The sequence below is a fragment of the Anopheles darlingi genome, chromosome 2 (assembly GCF_943734745.1).
Source record: "Anopheles darlingi chromosome 2, idAnoDarlMG_H_01, whole genome shotgun sequence".
NCBI classification, from domain to species: Eukaryota; Metazoa; Arthropoda; class Insecta; order Diptera; family Culicidae; genus Anopheles; species Anopheles darlingi.
In genome coordinates this window covers 81,171,815-81,197,673 of record NC_064874.1, presented here as the reverse complement: position 1 = coordinate 81,197,673, position 25,859 = coordinate 81,171,815, and the positions used below count along the sequence as shown (strand labels likewise).

The window sequence follows — 25,859 nt, the reverse complement described above, 5'->3', positions numbered from 1 at the left end:
CGATGCCAGCCACCGTGCGGTCAGTTGGCCGATGTTTACTGGGAGGCTTCGCAATTTTCCCGCTCTCAACTTCATCCCTTTCCAGCGAACAATTACTGGTAAGTTCCCAAGCGCTGCCGCAGCTTTCGCTCCTGATTAATGATAAACTAACATCATCATCATCCTGTTCATTTACAGTAAACGCATCGAAGAACCGGTCTGTGCGATTGATCGTTTCGAGGAGGAAACCTTGGAGGAGCTGAACGAACAGTTCAACTTCAACTGTAGCGACTTTAGCCACGTGTATCAGAGCACCTTCCTGGAGGAGTTTGATGAGTGCTTCCTGCCAGAGGACATTTCTTGGGATGTTCCCGTGCCCGAACTGAATGCGGCGCCAGTACCTGAGAAGAGCAATACTTCGCTGCTGCTGAATGATTTCTACATCGATGACAATCTGGATGATCACCTGTACGCGGCTAATTTTGAAACGGCCATCGGTGAGAGTATGTTCGCCTTCGATGAAACCGTTGCGGAATAATGAAGTTCAGAAACACGGAGCATTACACAAGTGCTCCGGCAAGCTCCGGCGCAGTGAGCCAATGTGATAGTCCTTAAAAGGGAATGTTGTAAATAGTATCGTAAGCTAATGGTTAAATTTCAAGAGAATTGTACGCAAGATATTTATAATGTCGGACAAAGACAAGCAGCAAAATACATAACATATTCTAAATCTATTCCATCATCTTGTTTCGTTAGATCCTACGAAAACGACTCACATCCCACTGCAAGGAACGAGTGCTTTTTAATTAATCCTTCTCATAAACATTCTGCGAATACCGCACAAAACTCGTCTACCACCCGGCTAGCCCGTAATGGGGAAATGGAAAGCGAATATGCCAGAAAATATGCACCACCGAGTGCCTCTTTTGTGTGGTAGCAGTGAGCGCACCCAGGTGCAGTGCCCCGATGTAGTCTGTTCTGCAGCTGGGAAAAGGAATTCGCTAGCATAAGAAGGGACATTCTTTGGGAAACATCTCGACCGTACACCTACACCGAAACGGGAATCGAGCGAGAATGGTTCACGATTGAAAGATCATTCCACAGGTTATTCGGAAGGTCCACCTCGACAACCTGTGTTTGGCATGCAGTTTGTAATTTATTTTCAAAATATTTTACTTCCACTCCCCGTTCCGTTGGTAACCGCTTGATGATGATACAGAATGGTAACTTAGAATATAGTTCCATATGGCTATTTCAGAATCGTTGGGTGCACTTTTGCTGCAACCAGTTGTGTCACACACACGACTGTATTCTGACAACTCAGTTCCGTTGCGTTCGCTATCACTCTACACTGGCCAGTACCGGAACGGAAAAGGAAGGTCACTGTGGCAGCTGTGCAACAGTCAGTGCAACTATATTGCATTCATGTCCTCCCGTTTTTTTTTTTTTTTCTGCACTCGTTCTGTTAACTTCATATAACCGAGAGGACAAACAAATCATGCCAACGTCTCCTCTCGCACACCGTACCATTTTCGCTCGTATCCGGCTGTCACATCACCGTGACATGTTTCCCGACCTCATAAAAGGAGTCCACTCCAGAGAGAACTGGGCTTAACAACAAATAGGTAGAGAGGCCACGACGATGACGGCAGCGACGACGACAACGATGAGGACGAAAAACAAAAACCAAAATATGCTCTCCAGATTAGTTCTGGGCCACCGACATTTATGCTTTCACTTGAATGGGTTTTTTATGAGTTTTCCACCAGCCCTGCGCTGGGCTGGAACGAGCAAACTGTGTGGTGGTCCTGTCACCGCGAAAAGCGAAAGCAAAGGACAGAAATCGTGATCGATAACCAACACACGGTAAATGGGTGAACTATTCCACCTCTGTTGACCACAGCTGCGTTGCGGTGAACCTTAGCTGCGGTGGTCGTAGCACCGCCGAGGTCTCACCCACAAAAAGTGGACTTCCCCTTGGACACATACACCCATACCAAGTTTCCATAGGGTGTGTATGTGTGCGTGGATCCACGGATTGGAGTTTGAAGGTAAAAATGGAAAACTCGCACGCCATCTCGTAACTCGTTACTTATTTCCAACCGCCGCATGTAATGAGATTTCCTCTGACCTCTTCTCTTCCTCGATTTGGGAACACAAGCACACAAACACACACACATGCGGCGTGTGGTCCTTGTGGTCTTGATTTAGTTTTTTCACGTTTTCAATCGAACCATGGAGCAGCAGCAGGAACATAGTAGCCTGTGACCTGATTTCTTTTTTTTGTCGAACAACTGTGGTTGGGATTTTCAATATGTTTCCCTCTGTGTTGGAGCAATGGAAATGAAATCGATATTTATTGCCGTTTTTTTGGGTTTAGTCTTAATAAGCACATTGACCGTTTATTGTGAATTTGCTGTTCCGGGTTTTTGCTCCTTTTGTTAATAGCCATTAGTAATAACCCTGGTAATGTAATGACGCATTCCACCTCATGCGTTCTTGGATGTCGCACTCTTTGCGAGAGATTTGCAACAAAGTTACAAAAGATTAAACCTATTAACAGACCGAAAAGTAATAGGATTCCGGGCCGCAAAACTTATGGTTGCTATCTCCTCCTCATCCATCGACAGTGCCACTCATTTGCTAATGGTGGTGTGAAAGACAATAATTGGACGCGCAAAGTATCTCTTGCCAGCCATTTCGTCGCCTTTCGTTGTTGGATGCCAGCTAATTCCTTTTAATCTTTACAATCGTTCTCTCGCTCGCTCGCTCTTTTTTTTTTCTCTCTCTCTCTCTCTCTCTCTCTTTCTCTCTTTCTGTTTCTCTCCTTCTCTTGCTCTTCCTTTCGTTAAACAACAAGAAGAGTCCCAGAGAACATTCCCTACCACGTGCCGGAAGTGCGGAAAACATTCCTTTTTTCCGATTTCATTTCGAAGTAAAATAAATTACTCCCTGACATCTGCTGTTGCTGCTGCCTCTGGCCACGGTGTCGTCCCGGAAGAGAGGACGTAAACTTCGGGGACGTTTCAATGGCGAAATGAGATTAAAGTGCGGCAAGGAATGTCCATCCATTCGCTACGCCAGAGTGGCGATGCTTTGTGACGTGGCTTTAGTGGCACGCAGTAATGACATTTGCCCCCCACGCTCAAGCACAGTCCTTCGGATCACGTTCACGCGTTGGGGGGGGATTCCAGACTGGACTGCCAGAGGTGTTGGGTATCAGAAACATACACTAGGGGATACCACATCGAGCTCCCGGTACGCCTTTTTGCTGCATCATTTCCAGACGCTAGCTTCCAGATGGACATCGGCTCAAAGTCTTGGTGACGGGCTGTTGCGCGCACACAACAGACGACTGAGATGAACTCCCATCCTTCCCAAACGTCACCACCGGATACATGCCAATCCCGATACACTCATCAATCCGGACTTCTCGTCGGTTAGACAGAAAAGCCGAAAGCTGCTTATCATGGGATGGATTTCGGGTATTTCTCCTCCTCTTCCTTCCGCTTCAACCGACGGAATGGCGCCCATTTCACTCAGCATGCACGTCCGAGTCACGTGTCCCGTTGAAAGTCGTCCCAGAGGAGCACTAAACTGGGATTTTCGATCCCACTGAGAGTGACAAAGAGGGAAAAAGGCAGAATGAAATGTGCAGGCAGACCGCTTTTGGTGGACGCGCTGAAAAGGGCTGGACACATCCCCGAGGGCTCGTGATGAGACTATGAGACCCCGAAAGTTTAGCACGAGCTGCGCCTTCCTCACCGCTCGGTGTCAGCGGAAATGATCCGTGAAATGCTCTGCTTCGGATAATGCGAAGCAGCGCACTGTCCTGCCGAGCGTCCTGGTGTCGTAGATGGAGATTTTAATGGCATCACCGAGGACGTCGACGTAGTAGTTGTGGAAGTGTACTACCTTCCGTGATGGTACGGTCGTGATTACTGGCTACTTCACGTAATGAAGTCATACTAAGTGTTCCATGTTGTGCTCGGTGCGAGAAGCATTTCGAGAAATTCCTTTTTTATGCCTTAATCGTCCAGAACAAATTGAAACTTTGATTTTGATGTTGGTGCCTCCAAGCGAAACGGTTAAGAAGGGATAACAGAGGTGACGGGAACGCAGTACTGTTTGCTTAATGAATAATTCAATTAGCGAGGTCCATCTCGCGCTCCCTGGGACAACCTAATTTGACTAAATGTGCAGACTTAATCTGGCGCCACTACACCGCTTATCTCCCATTCACTCTTCTATCATTTCGCATTCAACAGCTTAAGCACAGCACTTCCGTCGCAGCGTGTTTACTATCAAAATGAATTAAAATGGTTAAAAAAAAAATCGCTCCACTAATCCGTTGCAAAAGTTTTGCTCGAAGCAATTAGCTTAAATCGTTGGACGATTCCATTTTTCGGCATTATTTCCATCAAACTAACGCGCACCGACCTAACTGACCTTCTGTGCCCGCTCCCCACTTTTTCCTGATGTGCTTCGCACACACTCTCACGGCGGAAATCCAAATCGATCTTTATTGTGTTCCATCTGCGGCAAAAATCCGAAACTTCGATATTAAGTTGGCAGAGGACGTGCTGTGTGCGCCAGTATCCGGGAAGTTGCTGCTGCTGTTGTCGCGTTGCCAGTTGTTTGTCCTCTTGGCTGCCCTCCTTGAAAAGGAACATAATGAGAGTGTCAGAGAGATGTGGCGCATCGTGCGGAGCCGTATAGAACCTGCCAACACAAGGAAAATGAAGAGATGAAGACGAAAGAAGATGGTAGACCAAGAGAGACCAACCCGTCAGCAGTAGCTCAGTCGGCTGCAACGGCAATGAAGCTTCTTCCCGGTCAAAACATAAACCGTAAACTGTTTTGGTAAAGTTTTTCCGCCGGTCACTCGGTTGGCGATGCTGCGGCTGCTGTTGCTATGGTGCCATTCTCTCTCTTTCTCTCTCTTGTTGCGATGGAAGCAAGATGGTGCAGAATGGCTTCTTCTGGTTTGGCTCTACTGTAGCGCAGTCAGAGATAAGTTGTGGATTGGCATCTGGGTTAGCAGCGGTACTGATGGTGGGTTTGCTGCGGACTGCAATCCCAAGTGACCTCTCGGTCGCGTGTTGATGTGTACGTACGCCATACTGCACCAAGTGAGTTGGGTACGCGCAACGCGCGCCACTCGCTCTCGTCTTGCTGCATCGTTCTTCGTTTATTTGTGTTGGCGAAAGTTTTCCCTTATTTTTGTCCCAGAGCTGGGGCATGTACCAAATGAAGTTATCATTTTAGCGTCATCTTCCCTTGACCCTAATCTAGCTGGCTGTTCGGTGTCTATACGTGCAGCGAGGGCAGCTGCACGATGGAAGAGAAAAATGGGATTTTTCCAGTACACTGATTCTGCGGATAGCCAGCTGGAATTAGAAACACTCTTTCCACTTGATACTGCTCCTGTCGACATCGAGATGGCTTTTCGAAAACCGCCTCTTCTTTTTGGCACTAAGAAAATCCTTGCGTTTTTCCCAGAAGTAAGATTGCTTTGTTGGCATCCGTTAGCGTGCAGTAGCGGAATCACTTGGATCAACGTTACCGTTCGTGCTAAATAGCCTGCTTTGGCGCAACTTTTCACTGTTTCCTTTCGATCTTGCAATTTTCTCACTTTTCTCGCTAATAATTAAAGAGCTACTTGAACGCCAAACAGCAAAACCACTCTCTTGGCACATCGGAATGACTTGTTACTTTCCCATCCTTCGATGAGGGTGACTCGGTTCGCTTCGGTTTGGTTCGTTTTGAGCCGCTCTTAATCAATCCCTACCCTTCCCCCCCCCCCCCCCCGCACCATCCTTCACCACCCTCATTCACCTCAAGAGGCCTTGAAGCGGTCGTAATGCTGGTGGTAAACGACAGATTCGCATTCTCGCCCCTTTTGCCTTCCACGGGAGGAAACCAAGCAACAGCTCGAGTGACGCAAGAAGTGTGATGGCGCGAGTGAAGCACTCTTCAACGCCTCTACCACCGCCAAAGTCTGTCTCCGGTGCTAACGCGAGGGGTTAGCGAAGCAGGAAACGCAACAACAAAAGGTTACAATAAAAATTAGATGGGAAAATGATCTCATCACTCCCTATGTAGGTGTGTTCGTGTGTCTGTGTGTGTCTGTGGTCTTCGCGAAACACCGCTCCCTTCCCAACTCCTTCCCTGGTTGCCTCTTCAGCGAATGGTTGGATGGGTGAAGACGCATAGCTCACAATCGATCCATCCATCTTGGTCCTCCAGCTATGGGACGGCCGGTGCAGATGGATGAATGGAATTCCAGGAAGCGCAGCGGATACCAGCCGTCTAAGTGGAACATAAAAAGGTTCCTGGAAGGAAGCAAAGAATGTGGAATTACTTATTGACAGCCCTTCGCAGACAGGTGGCTAGGGCTTCCGCTTCGCAGTAGCTGACTGCTAAACGCTGCTAGCAAGTACTCCACCTAATGCTACCCCGGACTCCTTTTTTCATACTTAACAAATTGAGTTCTTCCTCTTCAAAAGGTTAAAGCGGGCAAAACTAGTCACACAAACTAATATGTTGGCAAGTTGTGTAAACTATGCGCCCCAGTGAAACTACACTGCACCGAGAACCCATTCAACCCGATCCGCAGTTTGAACGGAGAAGGTGAACAGCAACTTTACAGCTTCCAAGATAAAACTATTATCGTTAACCACGGGGCGGGAAGAGAATAGTACGAAGAGTTTCGTTGGTTCGTGGTGCTGGGGTACAAGCATATTAAATGCTTGCAAAAGACGCAACCATGCTAACCTTACGCTTTGCTGTTGGTGCTGGTTCCTGTGGTGCAGAACGCACAAGTCTTTAGAGCCAAACAAGCCCTCTACTTGCTGCTAGTGGCGATACACGTGCACACATTAGCTTCACTGTTGACGAGACCACCATCCCCTTTGGCGAGCTGAACCAAGAACCTGCAGTGCCAGGCACTTGAAACCACGCGCCATGGTGCGCCCACTAGACACTAGGCACCTCGGTCGGTTGGCTACATCAAACGCCGTGCTGTGCGAAATTTTGCTCAATTTTCTAACCACTACCAAAACCTGCGTAGAATGAACGCTCGGGAGTGTCTTACCTTAGAGCACCGTTTACTACTAGCCGCCAGCATCCGTCGTCCGGCATGAAGCCATCGTGCAGCGGTGGCGCTATGGCATGCACGCCAGCCCTTCAAATGCCGTAAACTAATTTATGGTAAATCTGCAAACCACCCCCGGTTCCCCGTCTTCACCCCATTGTACCATTTCCACTACACAGGTGGAAAACATCGGCAAACCGAAGGCAAACTCGACACTTATCGCTTTGGTGAATTTGAATGTTTCTACCGAGCCCTCTCGCCGCCCATTTCGGTAAAGCAGCGAGTCTGCTCCAGGCGCGCTCAGGGCACCCCTATCAGTGTGCCGTAAAAGTGTTACACGGTTTATGGGTTTAGTGCCGCGTGAACGCCTCGATGAGCGCTTCCGGTTCGTTTTCTTTCAGTACAGTATATGTGTATGTGTATGTGTGTGTGTTTGTGTTGGAGCCAGTTTGGAGGGAAAGATTCTATTGGATGTATTACGCTGTCTAGCGTTATCTCTTGATAAAGTTGTAAACTATTTTAATATTGTTGCATCGCAATTTCATACAACAACTACAAGGAAAGTATTTCGAATTTTTGGATATTATTCTCGATCATTTTTGGATCAAGCAGCAGGTTCCAGACAATGAACCTTCAGCCCCAAGAGAATGCCACGCTATTGGATGCTGCGTCCTTGCTGGGCGATGAAAGATTTAGCCATCAATGCCAATGGGGAACAATTAAAACGGTTTTAATGTAGCTGCTGTGTGTGCGTACCGTAGGGTTGGCATAACAAATTCCAGACCTCTCGCCCCAAAACAGAATGGGAAATGGGGCCACCCCGAAAATTTATCCAACCAATAAAACCAAGGACGCACACAAGCACACCCGTCTGGGTTAACGCTTTCATCCATCTTCGCAAGACCAAAAAAAAAAGCGGAGTGGGGAAAAGACTCCCATGCCACCATGCTGCCACCAAACAAACAAGCCTGGCGGGGGAAAAGGTCATAAATAAAGTCATAAATTTCATTTTATACCAAACATAATTTCACGAAGCCGCGTCGCATCGCTTCGTGCCACACAGTCCGACGCGCCGCCTTAGCTTAGGAATGCGTCTCGGGCACCCTGGCAGGAACCCGAAACATCATAATATAATCATTTGAAAGCAGAAGGTTAACGGAAGCACAGCTTCACTCACACACACACACACGCACAACATAGGCCAGTGATGCTGGGCCCTTTCACAGAACTGGAGCACAGCAAGATGGATGTTGTATCAGAGATGAGATGGTTTTTAAGGAATCGATTTTCCGATTCGCCGAAACAAGCCAAAACCTCAGCCAAACTCCCCACAACTCCACCAAGAACTTGCCGGAAGTGCAGTGGTGCTTTCTTGGATTTGATTATCGTTAGCTCTGCTGTAGTTGTTGTTGTTATTGCTGCTGCTGCTCCTGCTACTAGCTTGGGGTTGGTTGGAATCGTCGTATCTCGATGATGCTTGTTAGATATGCTTTTCAGTTGGCTGAAAAGAACCCATTTTTGCTCTCCTCTCCCTCCCCCCTTTTGTGCTAGCCATAAACGAAATATCTCACTAACAATACGGTTGTTGATTGCAATCTGTTGCAGATCGCTCCCTCTAGCCTCTACTTCGGTGATCGTGTTGTCGATATGATGAAACGATAGCATCGATGGTCTCCAATGGAAGTTGCATCGTAAAACAATGCCATAGCTTTCTCTGTTGCTCCTTTCTCTTTATTGCATTTGCGTACGACGCTCAGTTGATCCGGGTTTTGCCGGGTATCGGTTGCAGTCTTGATAATAAAATTATGATCCAATATTTTAAACATAATGCAAGCAGCTGAAAAAATGGGAATTTTTAGTGAGATGCTTGGTTTAGATTGCACCCATGTGATATTTAAACAAAAATGGTTTTACTTTTTTACATTTCAATTTAGCGCAATGGGTTAAAATTTTTGCGCGATTTTGTTTAAACAATCCAGATAGAATAGTTGAATCTTTATTGTAGATTTGTCCATTGATTGGTTATTAAACTATGAAAATGATGTTTATAATCTCAACAAATTACCTCAACAAATTACGCTATTAATCAATTAACTGATACTATGAGAATAAGAGAGCAAGCAGTTGTTTTCTCTACTTTCTAAAGTAATCTGTGCATTCAAGTCTAAACGCAGCATACTTTTTTTTTATTTATATCAAAGTATTTCACTACATTCTTATTATTGCACCTATGTTTGATGACACTGCTGTGTGTATACGGACACTCACGTGATGTATTCTTATTTTTCATTTTTAAAACCTTAACTCAAGTATGTAAAATTTTTGGTTTTATTTTAATATTGATTATTGAAAACAAACGAGTCCTACACAATAAATATAAAATCAATAGCGCGTTATTTACATGAATATTATTCGTTGATCTTCATTTCCCGTAATATCCGCCAGACAGAACCCAAGCTTTATGTTCGTCCGGCGGCAGCACGCCTATCTCCGGTGACACGGTTTGCGTCCGATATTAATTGGCGATAAAAACCCAACATTTATGGTCACACCATTAAACCCTCTCAGATATAAACACACCACCTTCCACCCCGGCACTCATTGCTCATTATCATCGGTCGGACGAACATTGAAATAAATTTTCATTAACCCTTTCCGCCCCGAAGTTGACAAAATAACAAGCAAACAGACAAACATACACAAGAGGAAAAAAATAAATGACCACCGCTACACATGATACACTTAGTCGCCACCTTCTCCAGCGCTCAGTATCGCATCGCGGGAAAAAAACTCATTTCAAAACGCCAACTCCGGTCCAGCATCGTTGCTCCGACCGTTCGGTAAGGCCCTGTGTCCGATGGTCATGATCATTTTGGCACCGAAATTGGTTTGTTCCATAAGCTGGTCGGAGTGGGACAGTGGAGTTGGTGAACAATCATCACGGGTGATCATTTCCGGCCCCGTTGGACCGTTTCCAACAGAGAATCGCTAAAGCGATGAAGCCAAAAAAGGGGAATCGTTGAATGATGCAAGCGCGGGATTATATTATCATGACCATCGCCATCAAGCGTTTATAATGATGTTGTCGTTGCCGTGGCCACTGCCGCTACCCTTCCGTTCTGTTCCGGCGTCGTCGCTAGTGAATCCAGACCGAGAGTGTCCGAGGTCCAAGCCAAAACGCAATCGAATTCAAATCATAAGCGGCGGCTCTCTTTGGCAGTGGATTTGCGATTCCCCCTGCAGGGCATTTGGAAATCCCTTTAAACCAGATCCGATAAACTGAATCGAACTGCCTGTGTGCGAAGGCCTGTGCGCAACAAAACGAGGATACCATATACACGCACACGCACACACATACAAATACACGCAGACACGGAACGTGTGTGGGCGGTGTAAAAGGAGAGTAGATGACGAGTCCCTTTTTTGGTCAGCGCGAGTCACCTCCTTTTTGGTGTTCGTTTTTCCCGCACCCGCCAACAGCAGCCAATAACCCAATAGACGGTGGCTGATGGCTATATTGGCAGGCGTGCTTCGGCAACCGTAAAGACATCCTCATCATCCCCTGTCATCATGACATCGAGCGCTTATTGTTCGCGGTGGCGGTCAGAGCAGTGTTGGACGCGGACGACACCTGGCCCCATTCCCGACATATTCTATGCATGGCCTGCTAGCTCTTAAGCACAGCCAGTTGAACAGCCAACCTGCCAGCCAGCCGGTGTGACTCCGCATGTTTCGCAGGAGGTGATTTGAAGCTTTAGGATTTTATTTTTTGTTCCTTGACAATGCCGACTGCGATCGAACGACCACTTGAATCCCCTCCTCCCAGTGACCCCAGACACACACACACACACATACTGCGCCGGCATCTTACACCACACGATACGATTGATTAAATATTTACATCCACACCGGGCACGATGAAGTGGAAGAAGAATCGGAATCGAGGCGCCCGGAAATGACGCACCCCGCCCCGGGTACGTAGTTATGTTTGTCAGCAGGTGCCACTCTTAGTTGTCATCGGCATTGTCCCAGGCTTCCGATCGTTGTAGCTGTCACTAGAATCTCCGTCTCTGTGGTAACGGTCGGTCCGATAACGGTTATTGATTTTTCCTACATTTCGTTTTTTTTTTCCTACTTTACTTGCAGGACCTAGCATTTTTTTGCGTTCCAGTCAACCCGTCTTTCCAGCCCTTGGTCATCATTTAATTGACGTTTGTGAGGAGGGACGTTCATGCCCGCGCGCTCACTTGGTAAGCTACCAGCGCTTTCGAATTCGTTTTCCATCAGCAGGAAGAAAATTAATGTTTAATGGAGACGCCTGGTGCCTCACGATTTTTGTTTTTGCGACTCGTTTTTTTTTGCCGCACGATGCGCACAGCGCATGCAGCACGTTTACATCGTCATCAGAGAGTGTATTTTAAGTGAAATTATTCACCATATGGGACGCACCGTTATGGATCACTGGATGTAATTGTGAGTCAGCTCATAACGAAATTAAACAGACACGCATGGCGTCGATGTCGTTGTGCGTTACGCGATGCGGTGTAGCTTGTGAAATCATTCTCCTCCGTTCTCCAGCGAACCTACAGGTGGTGTGTCGCGTTAATGTAATTGTTTAAAATGAGACAATGAAATCGAAATTTCAGTCGCTTGGGGGGGTTTGCAACGGTGAGCAGAGGACACCCAATTTAGCATATGCCTCCAGTTTGGTTGAAGTGCTCCGATATCGTCGAGTCGTGATTTCCGTTCTTTTATCAAGCCCACCAATCGGGTTCCAGCTGCTCGGTCATTTGATGATAATTGATTTTTTTGTTTCAATTTCCATCCAACGCTCTTTTGGACCCGTTTTTTGTTGTATTGTTTTTGGTGCGCTCGGTCGCCCCCTTTGGTCGGCCCAATCGGTCGCGCTATTTCCGGGGCGCCACGCCACGATTAATGAGGTAATTAAATTAGTTCGCATCCACGATCACCGTACCAGGGTAGGAGCGACAGTGATTCTCCTTGATATAGCACCGAATGCTCTGGTCCATTTACACACTGCTACACGTTCACGCACCCAACACCGCATAACTCTGTCATCAGTAACCCACCTCCCCCTCCACCAGCACATCCTCTGCTCTGGTGATTGGCATGTTCAAATGGCTTGCCAAAAAAGCAAAGACACATCAGAAAGCCCGGGGAGAGGACGTAAAACGAATGGTCCCCCCGACTACTACGCCCAGTACAATCACCGAGCCTGTGACCGAGGAGAAATCCGGGGCGTGAATCGGAATGGGCTTATTTATGATTATTGGACTTGGCCGAGACCGACTCCGGGGCGGTGCCTCCGGGAATACGCAGCGCAGAAGATTGGAAGGACACACCGGAACCGTATCAGTCGGTATCAGGCGGCATCATGCGACTGCTCCTATCAGACTCCTGTTGATTCAATTGGTGAAGTTGTGGTGTGAAGCCGGAGTGGACCATAAAACTGTCACCCCGTTTTTTTTTTTTTGTACTATCGGGGTCCGGGGTAAGCTTAACTCAGAGGTTCTAGAAGCTTGTTGATGGATTTACATTCCATCGGGTGCTTTCCTTTTTTTTTTTTCTTTTCGGCCAAATTGCTTTTGAAATTGAAAATCAATCACAATCATCGTTTACGCCGATGATTGATCGACCACGTCATGGTCGCACTAATCACCGGCGTCTGTCAAAAGCTAATGCAATTCATTTAAATACAGCAAATTGAAGCAGCTTACCATGGTGGCCACCTTCCAAGGGCAGGGTGGACCACATTCAGAAATTCATGGCCATCATCTTTTGTTGCAATTTATCATTCCTTTGATAACACACTCTCTCTCACTCACACATAGACACACACACAACCGTACTCAACGGTCGGTCTTGTATCTAGCAAACAGACACTCGGCCCAGTCATAGGCAGGATCGGGGCCGTTTGTTACATTATGCATATTCCATATGGAAATTAATAAAACTACGCACACGCACATACACGGACACACGCGTTACGCACACTTGAGTTATGGCAGCTCCCATTACCGGTGAACCGATGGCGTAATGGTTGCGGCAATTTATCGCCACTTCGGACCAAATTGGCCACCTCGTTGGACCGTGTACCATCTGCTCGGAGTAAGAAATCGTGTGCCCTGGACCCCTGCTGCTGACCGATACGTGTGTTTGTGCAGTTCATTTATCATGCGTCGCTCTGTGCGCTATCGCTCGGTGCGACCGTCGCAGAGAGCAGCAGTCGTCGAGTGCGGTCTGTGGCTGAACTTTTGCCAGACAAATAAATGACTACGCCTCAATCAACTCCTCTCCAACCCTTCTCCTACCCTAGCTCTACCTCAACTCAACCCTCGCTCTCGTTTGGTGAAAGATTAAAACGTTACAATGCGTGAACATGTTAGGCGAAGTAGCGCTGAGGCCACCGAATGTCCCACCAAATGCCCCATTTGTGCGCCACCGAATCCCGACAATCAGGAGCGACTACGCGATGATGCCCCAAAAACCGGAGCGAGCACCAAGAAAGCGTGATCATGAATAATGATTTAATTATAAATTAGCAACAAACGCCGCCCACTGGTGCGGCTGCTGTGCCATGTCATTGTTTTTCCGCGTCGATCCACACAATCGGTTTCGCTGCTGATTTATGGTTTTCCCGGAACCGGTTTCGGTTTTTTGTGGGAGGGGCGGGGGGAAGGTCGGCTCGACTCGAACCGGAAACCCGGTCGTCCTTTTGTCGTTCGGTTTGCTTGCGGGAATTGTTTCAGACCGATTCAGACCAAGGTCCTAACTCTGTCTCTCTCTCTCTCTCTCTCTGTTCGGTCGAAGTGTGGTACTCGCTGCGTCACTCGACTGCTCCGGGAGGGTCATTTTTGCGGGAAAAGGGGAAGGGCGGACTCGAGTGGAAAACACGTTGGCCACTTTAATTCCCTGAGAGTGTCATAAATTTCCGGCCAGCTTTCCCGGACCGGGAACCGTTCAACCGGAACACTAGCCTATACGCCAAGGACCCGTGTGTGGCCGCTTTGCTGGAGTGACCAAAACCCGCTTGGACAATGGCCACCAGTACCAGTGTCCTAATGTGACCGCAGTGGTGAGCTTGGGAATGATTAAAATTGATTTAAGCTCCCTCTTCTGTGAGCGTAGCACTTGAGCGCTGCTCTTGAGTTTCTCTCGGACACTCTCGGAAGCCAGCACCGCGCGCCATTCACGGTAATTGGTTTTCCCGCCGGTTAGCCCGCATGATTAGAGCAAGTTATTAATCGCAAGGGCACCCCGGGCCTCCGGAAGCCGCAATTTGGAACCTTGAACGCGCAGTGTTCACCGGCAAATCTGCAAAATCCTCGAATTTGTGGTGGTTCCGCGGATCGCCGTGGCTGGCGGAAATGTTCAACAGCATGACCGCGCAGAGTTTCCTCCGTTTTCGTGTTTAATTGAAACATTTCCACCGCTGCGATTCAGCACTAATTAGTGTCGCAGGATGTTGTTGTACCGAGCGGCAGTACCGCGTCGCTGCCCATCATCACATCACGACCGCCACGACCGCTGCTCCCTGGACAATGGTGGTGATCTCTAATGGTTCTCTGTTCCCCCGGCACCGTGGGTGCAGGGGTCTCACCTGGTGCGTCGATGATTGAGCGTCCACCACCTCACCACGGAAGTGGTTTTTGGGGTTTTAAACATACAAATAGTCGCGCAGGGGGTCAGCTAAATGGAACCGCTAAGAGAGGTCCTCCATCAAGCTCAACCACACGCACGTACACACACACACACACACACACGGCGTGCAACCACGAGAGTCACAACGGCGCTGGTGGAATGAAATTAAATTGTTTCTCGCCATCACCGGACACAATGTTGTGCCATGGGACGGGGCGATGCATTGTGGTACGATTAACGTCGAGTGCGCTGATCCCTCGGGTTTCAAACTGAGCACAGCATACACACGCACACAGAGACCGGAAGCAGCGGACACAAAGGACTCGTTATTCGTACACCGACACACCGGGTGGAAGGGACAATCCCTTACGATGGTCAGCTCACAACTCCGTCAATAGCGCCGGACTCATTTCATTGTTTCCACGTGAAGCAGCGGCCATGCAACGAGGCGCGCGCAACGATGGAACGACGAACGTCTTTACTGCGAACCGGGGATGCATATTTCAGCAAAATGCAATTTCCGCTCCAATGTTCAACACGCATACAACGCGACGACACCGCCACTCGATGCAGCAAATAATCGCGTGTCGGTGCCACGACCAGACCAGACCAGACCAGCTCACGAAGAGAAACTTTCCATGCGTGGAACTACCGACGATAGCACGCAGTTCACTCAAAGAACGGTCCCACAGCGTCACAAACACTCTCCGGTGACAGTAAATAGGGTAAATGTTTAATTAAAACCAACAACCCACGGATGTCTCATCGAATCGTTACTCTACTGACGGGTGACTAGTGCCCATCACAGCCTTGAACAGGTTAGTGGCAGGTTAAGGGAATCCCGTGGGTTTGCTAATCTCTCATGAGATGCGATTGATACAGAATCGAGCGTTGGGAATAGGGTATGATACTCCCTTTTGGTTAGCTTTTCATGGTTTTGAGGCGGTTCGATTTCACAAACCACGCGGCTAGACACGCTCAGCGATCTCTTGACAGTTGAGTTGGTTTATAGTATGTGGTTAGACGGTGACGCGTGACATGGTGTGTCAAAATGAAATCAAAGTAACCTTACCGTTCCGATTTTATTTGTTTCAATCACACATTTCGAACTAGAAGCAATGATTTTGATTAAGACTGTCTAATCATGCACATAATGCATCTACATGGTTTCAGCGTATCATATTGCCAACCCACTCCTGCTGCACCCTCAACATAATTAAATGATGTAGCATACAAACCTACTGTAACATACGCCTACTTTCACTTACTCCAGGCCGTGGAATGCGGGAACCACTGGATCACATTGTTAGTGTAGTGTATTACCTCGAAAACACCTTCCCGGTGCGTCCCCTCTCTAACCTCTAACCCGAACAACAAACATCGGCATCGGTTTCATATTTCATATTACCCGCTTCCCACTTTTCCCATACGGTTACCGTCAGCCCTTGTGTCATCTCATTTCGTGTTTCCGGAGACCGAGCCGGAGTCCGAGCGCTCAGTGTGTGCGTGTGTGTGTTTACTTAATAAACGGCTGCGTATAAATTACAGCTTCCGCTCAGGATCACTTTCAAAATGGGATTCATTATCTAGATTGTCCTTGCGAGTCCGCAGTGACCGTCCGGCAGCCGTCTTTGTTATCCAGGCGCGTGACCATGACCGGAGGAAAGGGAAGGCGAGAACCGCCTGGAACCGTTTACCATCCCCACACCGGGAGAAAGGGGTTCATTGTTACCGCCGAGTGACCGGCCGACCCAGTGGATCGGACAAGTCATTCCGTTCCCTATCGTCGGTGACCTTTAACATCGATCGATTGCCCCGATAGCCCACCGATGGCGGAACAATAACCGTTACTTTTACAACGGATTAACATAACTTTCACCTGGTCAACTGGTCGTGAGGTCCGCCCTGGTCAGCGACAAAGTACCCTGTTCCGGACTGGTGGTTGCTGTGCTGTAAACTAATTCCATCCATTCCATCCCATCTCCCGGACGGGCCACTTTCCAATGGCGAATCGGAAACGTCAGCCTCAGTGGCGACTTTGTGTACTCGGGTGGCCAACGGTGGAATGCATCCATCGTTGTATGGTGGAAGTGCCGTGACTGGGACTGGTTTGAGCAGGAAATCAAACGAGCGACCGACCAGCACCGAGGCGTTCTCGTTTGCTTGCCGCAAGCGTTTGGACTTTGGATTTGTTGTTATCCAAACTGGTCGAAATCCCTTTTGTAAATCGTAAAACCCCATCCGCCCAGCAACGTTACCGCGGAACTGGGGAGACCCGCACAACAAACACGCTCTCTCTCTGTCTCTCTCTCCGGTGCTTAATGGAGAAATGGATAAGGTGTTTCATTGGTTATGGCATACACAAAAGCGCTATTGAAACTGGTGGTGCTAATCTGGAAGCGGTATAGCTACGGTACAACAGTCACCATGGAGGACCATTTGATCTCGACCATTTGATCACGGGTACACGGAATCGGAATGTTCATTGGATAACATGCTGCATAGGGATCGGCACTCGAGCTCGAGTGCGGCTCGAGGCACGTAAAACAACAAAAGTTTCCCGATCATCCAGTGTCGCAGTTCGGCACAAAAAAGGTAGCAATCCGTTCACTTTTAAGTCCCAATAATCCGGCTTCTCCCCTCTTTTTTGTTCGGTTTGAACTCTATCCTCACTGGCAGCCTTTTCAGGCAACACAACGGCTCAAAAAGGGACTCTTTAACCCTTCAGTTGTTCATCTCGAAGATCCTGTTGCTTTTCGCTCGTCCATCCATCCGCCCGTCCGTGTGCATGTGTGTGTATACCGGTGAACCGAAAGATACTTTTGTCACTAGGAACATAATACAGGCATCTATCCTTTCTGTGCGCTATGACAAAAGAGGTGGTTCGAAAAGGTTAGCGAAGGGTTTTTTTTTCTTTTCTGCGACACTGCGTCTCGTCTACACTAGCCAATTCGTACTACTCCTAGGTCCATCCACTGCGATAACATAGAACACCGACTTCCACCTTCCACCTCCACTGGTCCTCATCAGATCTCGGGGACCATCATCTCGCTTCGTCGAGTTGGAACACTCCGATTACCAGCGTCTAGGGGCGAGTTCATCCTTTACCATCCACGTGGTCCCCGTTTTTGTCTCTCAGGCCCCCACCATATGGCCGGCATTTATCCGGAAGACCATCCCCGGCTATAGTCCTGATCCGTATGGTGTGCAACAATGTTATGCGGCTGGTGTGACTCTGGTGAGCAACGAGAGTGTTTCGTGTGGAAGTGAGCAAACCAAAACCCAAAACAAAAAAGTGCCCGAAAAGCCGACAATTTTAATGGTGTTGACCCACGCGACCGAAGTGCGCTCGTCCCTTAGCCTTGGCACAGGTCCCACTCCGGACACCCCAAAACGCCCATCAGCAACTACACGTGCAGAGAGAAACATTGCGTGCAAGTGCAGTACAGCGAGATGGAGGTGGCTATTGTAACGGTTGCAGCCATGGAGAACAGAGGGAATTGAGTGTGAAAAATGTGCCTCATGACCTATGGTCACACACACACACACACACAGGTCAAACTCACGCGATTGTGAACGCGTGATTTATGTGGTAAGACGAGGTGAGGTGGTGGTGTAGGTTAATTGTGAAATGCAACCAAACAATGCGCAAGGAAATGATTTACAACCTCGCAACAATTATTCCCGCACGGCATTCATTCTGTGTTTGTGTGCGGACGCGCCGCGTGTGTGTGTATGTGTGTGTGTGTGTTTGGAAAGGGCACGTTTGAGTGCTTTTTGTGCTTTTCCGTTTTCCATTTTCCGTGTTTTCACCTTTTAGCCGTTGTCAGCGGGCCTCTTTGTCCATCGAGCAGGCAATCCATTTGCTACTTGAATGTTCACACACACACACCATACAGTAGCTACTCACTATTTAATGTACTCGTTGATGTTCCATATGGGCAAACAATCACAACCGTACACGGGATCTGCTGATGAAAGCGAGCTGAAACGCCGCTTTTGTTGGTGTTCCTCGCTTGAAGCACCCGGCGCCTCCATTGTGAGTTAATCGTTTCATTATCATTTCACACACCACAGTAAACAGCGCAGCAGCGGTTGGCATGGTTTCTGGCTTAAGGCGAAAGAAAACGGTGCTGAGTTGTACTTTGTTTTCGTTTTCGGAAGTTTAACCGCCCCAAAAATTCTCAAAACTTCCAGCAATTTTTTCTAGTAAATTAACCATTTTTCACTCTGACCAGGCTGGGAGGTTCATTGTTTACCACCTCCCCGAAGGGAGTCGCAACTCAACTGCTGAAGTAACTGCTAGACAAACATAGCCACTGTTTACTCGCGTCGTGCTTTGTTGTCTTTGTACTCTGGCAATCTGGCTCGTGAGACAGGCTGCTTAGATCAAACACCGAGACCATCGGGCGCCGGGAGTAATCCCGAGTTTAGTAGCCCGAGAGCAGCCCGGAAGAGCGCAGTGGGAGTTTATCGTTTCACTTGCAACATTTACAACAACAGAACAGACCACATAACCACGAGAGCGTGCGATGGGTCCGCAAGGTAATTGAACTTTGCCAACCATTAGTCAGACCGCCAGACCTTCTTCTGCTCGTCCCACTATCAACAAACGGGGAGGGAGTGCACATTAACAAACCACGCTGTTCCGCGGCGCTTGCCACACGCTTGGTGTCCTGGGCATTCTTATGCTGTAAGCTACTGCTACTTATAAATTTATGATGGTCTCATTTATGGCGTCAGCTATCTCTGTTGTCACTGTTTACATCAAGACATTGTTTTCCTTTGGTTTTCCTGCCACAATGCGACGGTACCGCACATAAACCATCGCCATGGAGAGCGAATCGCGAGGGCACAAAGGGCAAGAGACAAGGAGACAGGTGAGAGGATAGCTTGCAGGTAATTGCCCTGACGGTCGCGCTAATTTTTCTCTCCAGCGCAGCACGACGTGTTCAACCTGGAACCAGCAACACGTCGTCGTACGCCACGTGCCCCATAAATGTATAACCTTTGCTGATGAAATTGACGCTGATTTCCGCTGTTTGTGCGACACAATAGACACTTAATAATGCCATTTTCGTGCATAATTCAACCGGCCGGCTCTAGAGTGGTGCGCCGCGAACGCGAATAGTGCAGCTTTCGCGAGCTACAATGGTGGAATGATGGCACCAGCAAGATCACTTGTTGTTATGCATTGTTGCATTATTGCGCTAGTTTTGGTCTGCCTCGTGGTGAGGAAATCAAACTTATGCACACCACCGAAGATAGGATCCCAAAAAAAAAGGTCCACAAATGTTCTGGATGTTTTGTCTTATTGCTTGACCACCCTTGCGCTTCTCTCCCCGGCAAAATAGGCCACTCTCCACCCCCTTCTTTTGGGTGAGGAGTAAAAACCGTACCGGAAAAAGGTCCCCATAAATTTTCTGCCGCTTTAGCTCTCTCGTCCGATAGTGTTTGTACCTTTTTTGCTCCAGCACATACTCTGTCTCTCTCACTCTTGCTCTCAGACCGGAAGTTGAATATTCATGAAGTCTATTACCGAGTTGTTTTTCGTTTCCAATCCCCACCCCCTCCCCGCTCCCTCTCCTCCAACAGTCACTCTCGCCGCCATCTCCTTTTATTCATATTTAGTTTTTCCAATGTTTTATGCCACCGGATCGAGGTGGCCCGCAGGGTTGGAAAAGCGGGAAAAACTTTTTCCATGACCCAAACCTCCCTTCCCCCTCCCTCATCAGGAAAGGTCATCGAACACCGAGGTGAAGTGTGAGCCCGAAATATGTTCCGTTTATCATGGATGTATCGCTTTTCATCATGCACTCACCGCTGGTTCTCCTCCCAAATGAACCATTTATAGCCCGTTTCACGTTCCGCCTCACCTCGCCCCGATTTACTGCCTGGATTGCACGCCGTCAAGGTCAGCAAAAGGTGCCGGAGTAAATTTCTAGGTCCTTGGCCTCGTTCTTAATTTCACATAACGGAACGCCAAAAAGGGATTAATTACCCTCACTCCAGCCACCGCTGGCACACAAGCGTATGTGTCCGATTAAAGGTCAAGGACTCGGAAACTTAAAATAACAAACCAGCTATTGTTGCGTGTTTTTTATGGTGAGTTGGGGTTTCGTTTTTACCACACCACACGTCGCATGTCCGGTCAGCTGCCACCTCAATCACTCATACATAACACACACGCGCACACACACAGCCAGTGACTGAACAATGATTTATGGTGCTGGGTAGGCTTTGACTGCTACATCGGGAGATGGCACCTAAAACAAAAACCCCAAACGACTGGCGGTCGGATGGACGGACGGACGGGGGTAAATAAATGAAATAGTACATGCTGCCAAATTAGAGATGGGGAGAGAGAGAGAGAGAGAGAGAGAGAGAGACAAAGAGAGGTCCACCACTGTAGTGTTTGGTTGTGACGATGCTTTGTGTGTGTGTGTTGTGACCGAGGGTCGATGGGTAAGGCGATTAGTGGCAACTGTTGCTCGCCCCAGGGCGAGTGTGTCCGATGGATGGTAGATGGAAGCAAAAAGCAGGCCTCAGCACGGCCATAATTGCTGCGGGTTGTACTGGTGGTTTGCTAAATGGTGGTGATTGAGGGAACGATCGTACTCTGGCCGCCACCAGCGTTCGATGGGTGCTCGAACTTCCAAATGATAGCGAAGGATGGTGAAAGGCTCGACTTTGTTTTCATGGAAACATGTTTTTTTTTACCGTCCGCTGCCCGTTGGCTGCTTCGTTAACATTCATTGCTGTGTAGAATGTGATTGTTAAAGTACAATTAAATGAAAACTAGGATGACTCCAGGATGATTAAAACAATTTCAACGCCCTTCGTTTGCATCAGATCAGCTGCGCCATGTTTAGTTGGTTGATTTGTGGTTCACTTAGCGCTCTCTGATACATTTGAAACCCTACACCAGACGAAGGCTATTAGCCGAGTAGTAGCAGTAGTAGTAGGCAATGTATGAGGCACAAAGGAACACGAGCAAGAAGGAACAGATGATGATGACAAATCCCGCATCCTGGTCGGTTTGGGTATCGTGACAAAAAATGAAACATAGCCATGGCACCACAAACAAGCACTCGTCTCTAACGGTAGGACTAGACTGACTATAGGCACAAGCACAGTGCACAAAAAAGGAAGCGCGCCATGAAAGCGACATTAAAGTGTGTCGCTTTTCGCAGTCCTGCAAAGTCCTTGGTGCAATGAATGGAATGCAGCGTACTAAAAACTGTACGAAAAAATGGCCCCAAAAGCATGGCACACAGCACGCGTAATTGAACACGTTTCGACGATGAGATACGTTGCACTTTGATAGAAGCGAACGAGAATCGACTACCACAGCCCGAGGGAAATGGTGTCTCTAATTCACACTTCGCTGCGCTGCGTTGCATTGCGACAAAAATGTTGATTTATGTGGCGGGGTACCAAATGCAGCTAGGATCGGAGATTTTTTTGGTGAATGCCCACAATCGTCCTTTGAGAATGCTTCCGATCGACGAACGTTAAAGTGTACCGAGTGTACACGGTTGGAATGCAAAACACCAGACCACATCGTGGTGCCTCTCGAGGCCAATAAAAAGCCGACGAACGATTGTTTTGTTTGCTAGTTGTTTTATTGTGTTGTTTGTGATTCCGATATTGCTGCTCAGATTGGAGGGCAAACAGTACGTGCGGTACGGTGACGTTGATCCTTTTGTTATTTTATGGAGAAAACGAGAATACGCAGAAGTGAAAAGGTAAAGCACAAATCTCTTCTCAATGTCAATTCACAATCCAATAAAATGCTGTACAACAGGCCGGAGGAGGGCATCGCATTGCCAAATGCCATTCCAAACACTTACTACACAGCCAGATCAGCACAAAGCATGCAACGCAAATGAAAACACCGTTGGTGTTCGAACTTGTGCTATACGCTGCTCTCTTGGATGGCAAAAGGATACGAAAGTGTCGGTAAAAGTGCTCAAAATGAGTGCATTCCTTATTGCCATTGCCAATGAATACCGATTCAAGATTCCGCACCAGAATCTGGAAGAAATAGAACGTCGCTTGGGGAACGATTCAGTTCGAATCCGCCGGTACCAACGCAGTTCATAGCTCAAGCAAAGGTGTTTCAAGATGCAGAGCGACACTGTTTCGCTTTCTTCGTTGGGGATCCTGTTACCAAAACGTTTCCTATGCCAGGCACCTACAGACAGGAGCGGCACCATCAGCAGCGGCACCATCAGCAGCAGCACCTTGTGGCCAAAAAAGGCACATCGCATCGCTTTGATGATGGCATTTTCTCATCTGCGTTTTCTTTTTTTTTTTTACTAGAAAGAAACCTTGAAGGCTTAAACCGATTGCTGGCGTTGTCTCGTCGCGCTGTTCTGCTTCGGGGTTTCAGTTTATTCTGACTCGTTCCTTCAGGTGGACAGCTATATCCTTTTATGTGCCTCTGTGGAAACTACTCCAAAAGGAAACCATCGTTCCTGTGCCGATGGCACTAGCTCGTCCAAACACAACCGAGCACCGCCGTTGTGTGAGCTTCGTCTTTTAATGGCACCAGAAACGGTTTGTGGCATCTGCTTTCATCGTAGAAGAGCGTCTCAACAACGCCCTAGGAGGTGCGTCCCGATGATCATCAGCGTTTCTCTTGTGGCGTCGATGTCGTTATTTGATGCAACTATCATCATTCGCCATTCGTATTTAAATATCATCCCACTCTGCTCATCACACTTAAAACTGAGACATCAAATATCACGAAAAGAAAGTTTTCTTCGCTTAAAAAAGAGTGGCTCCCCGTATACCAGCTTATCACTCGAAACGATTTCGGAGAAAATCAGTTCGGGGAATACTGATGCTCGGTCACGGTTGGCACACTCTGGTGGTATGATATGATGGCCGCGGTGAACCATTTACCGTAATAGGAGAGAAAATTGCTTGTAATTTCAAATATCCTGCGGGGCACGCCGACAGGTTCGTCGTTGCCTCATCACCACCACCACCACCGCCACCATTAGCTCCAGAAATTAGCTTTCTTTCAAATCGGTCCCAACTGAAAGCCGGTCGCAAGAGTTGGTGAGGCAAGGACATCGTGAGACCGGCGAAGAGGTACGGTCAAATTTCATCGCTTCAACGAGCCGATGATTTGGTTGGTTTTCCTTTGTTCCGCTTGCCTAGCGCTCTTCTCCGCTACTGCTTTGTCGCCGTCCACCTTCTCACACCGTTTGATATCCGGTGTGCGTTCCCGTGGCGCACGCTACTGGTGTAATGGTGGGCGAGTGGGCGTGTGCCACCGGAGGCCATCACCAGACTGAAGGACCACTTACCGGCTGAAGTATTTTTGTTTTTCATTGAGTGCTCGTCGGAAGTTGCACATTTTTTGTTTTACTTTTTGCGGGGTTTTTGTTCTCTCTGTGGAATAAAGCAGAGAAGCGATTGATGTGAAAAGAGAAGCTGATTTCAAATAAGTCCCAGGATTATGACGTGACCGTTGTATCGTATGAATTATATCATGTTTATGTAAATTCTTATAACAATATCGTATGGCCTTTTGTTGTTTGTATATCAGCAAGAATCAGTAATTTTTTGCGGGGCAATTTATCATAATGAAAACAAATATAAATAAGTTTACAAATCAAAGTTATGAGACTTGACGGATCGATATTCTGGTCCCCATTTGGTCCGTTTCAAACCAGTATGTGTTTTTGTAATTTGGTTTCCGAGTTTTGCAAAGTAAATTCGTGAAACGACCACTGCCTTCTTTAATTAATTTCCCCTCGCGAGCATCAGTCCTCGGTATCGATCGAAGGAGGCGTCTGGTGATGTAGACGGCTGATGTTCGCCCCAGTACCGCCTCATTTAAATCCTTCTTTTATTTCTTTGCTGCCACACGAACAACCTGTTCCAATCGAGGTGGTGGAGGCAAAAAAAACGTCGACGGTCTGTTAGTGGAACCGGGAGGGAATTCTTATCTCATCTTCCGATCGATTTGTGTCGAATAAATTACTTCTTGCCAAATGATTGCTTGCTGGCTCCTTTTCTCCTCTCCTACTACGATGCAGGGAATCGCAGAAATTTAGATAACTCAGCAATTCGATTCAAGTGTCTCTCGCGACACCGCCAAGGCACACCGGAGACTGAAGTGTCGCTTGATTCAACGCATTGTACTTGTGGCCCCCCGCGCGTTCAAAACCATCACAGGAGGCCAAGGAAAAGTTGCTTGAAACGCTCGAAACGAAGTAATCTTTGACGTGTCAGTATCGAGTTCTATTCGCATAAATCATACCATTTACCGGGGTAAATTTGAAATCTCGTGACTTATACTTGAAATCTAAGCTTAATCAAACTCATCTTCCGAAATTGCTTTCGGGTTGGGTCTTTGGCATCGTTAACCGGCTATTCGTCTGGTTTCATTCCAAGCGTTCCAAGGAAGCACCTAGGGCTGCATTGATTTCCCGACAGGGTTGTTACTAATAGCCAGCACAAACCATTAACGGTGACTTCTTGGCGCGCTCCGCTGCTATCCCTATCGTCAGGAAAAAAGGCGATTGGGCCATACGTTTCTCGTTGAACTATTCGCTGCCGCTCGAGCGCCACTGCTAGCTGTGCTACCATCAATTATCCGATCGACTGGAAGCCAAAGTGCTCCAGAAAAGAACTGCAAACGCAGTAGCAGTCGTGGAGCGTATCGAGCAAATTTACGCTACAATTGCTGCACATTTCAGCAATCAACCGGAAGCTGGTTTATGGTAGTCCCCAGTACTGGCTGCCTGATGATGATGGTAGTCTGGTGAGGCTGTAAAAAGGCCACCCGATCCGAACACTACAGCACAAGAGCGCTGAGCGGCCCCAATCAGCCCGCCTGCCAATTGGCATTGCAGCTTTATCGATCAGAAACTTACTTGCCACTGTGTTGCGCGAGGTGAGCAGTTCTTCGACCGTTTATCTTCCGTTTTCACTAGCATCGCTCGGGTTAACTATGGCCCATTCAGTTCACCGATGGATGGATAGTTTCCGTATTCGGTTTTGTTGCGAGTCGGACAAAAAACGACCGATGGAAATGGCAGTCGCAGTTAATATGTGCACTTCTTTAGCTCTCACTAAACTGCGCTTCAATCGTTTGAAATTC

At 47.9% G+C, this 25,859-nt stretch overlaps 1 protein-coding gene across 1 annotated transcript in view; it reads left to right on the top strand.

Moving 5' to 3' along the window:
- Positions 1-25,859, top strand: part of LOC125949833 (tRNA-dihydrouridine(16/17) synthase [NAD(P)(+)]-like) — a 71,891-nt gene that overhangs the window by 28,448 nt on the left and 17,584 nt on the right. Inside the window, exon 2 of the mRNA XM_049677245.1 lies at positions 11,222-11,325. The gene's annotated coding sequence lies outside the window, so the exon portion shown is untranslated. The remainder of the gene's footprint in view (positions 1-11,221; positions 11,326-25,859) is intronic.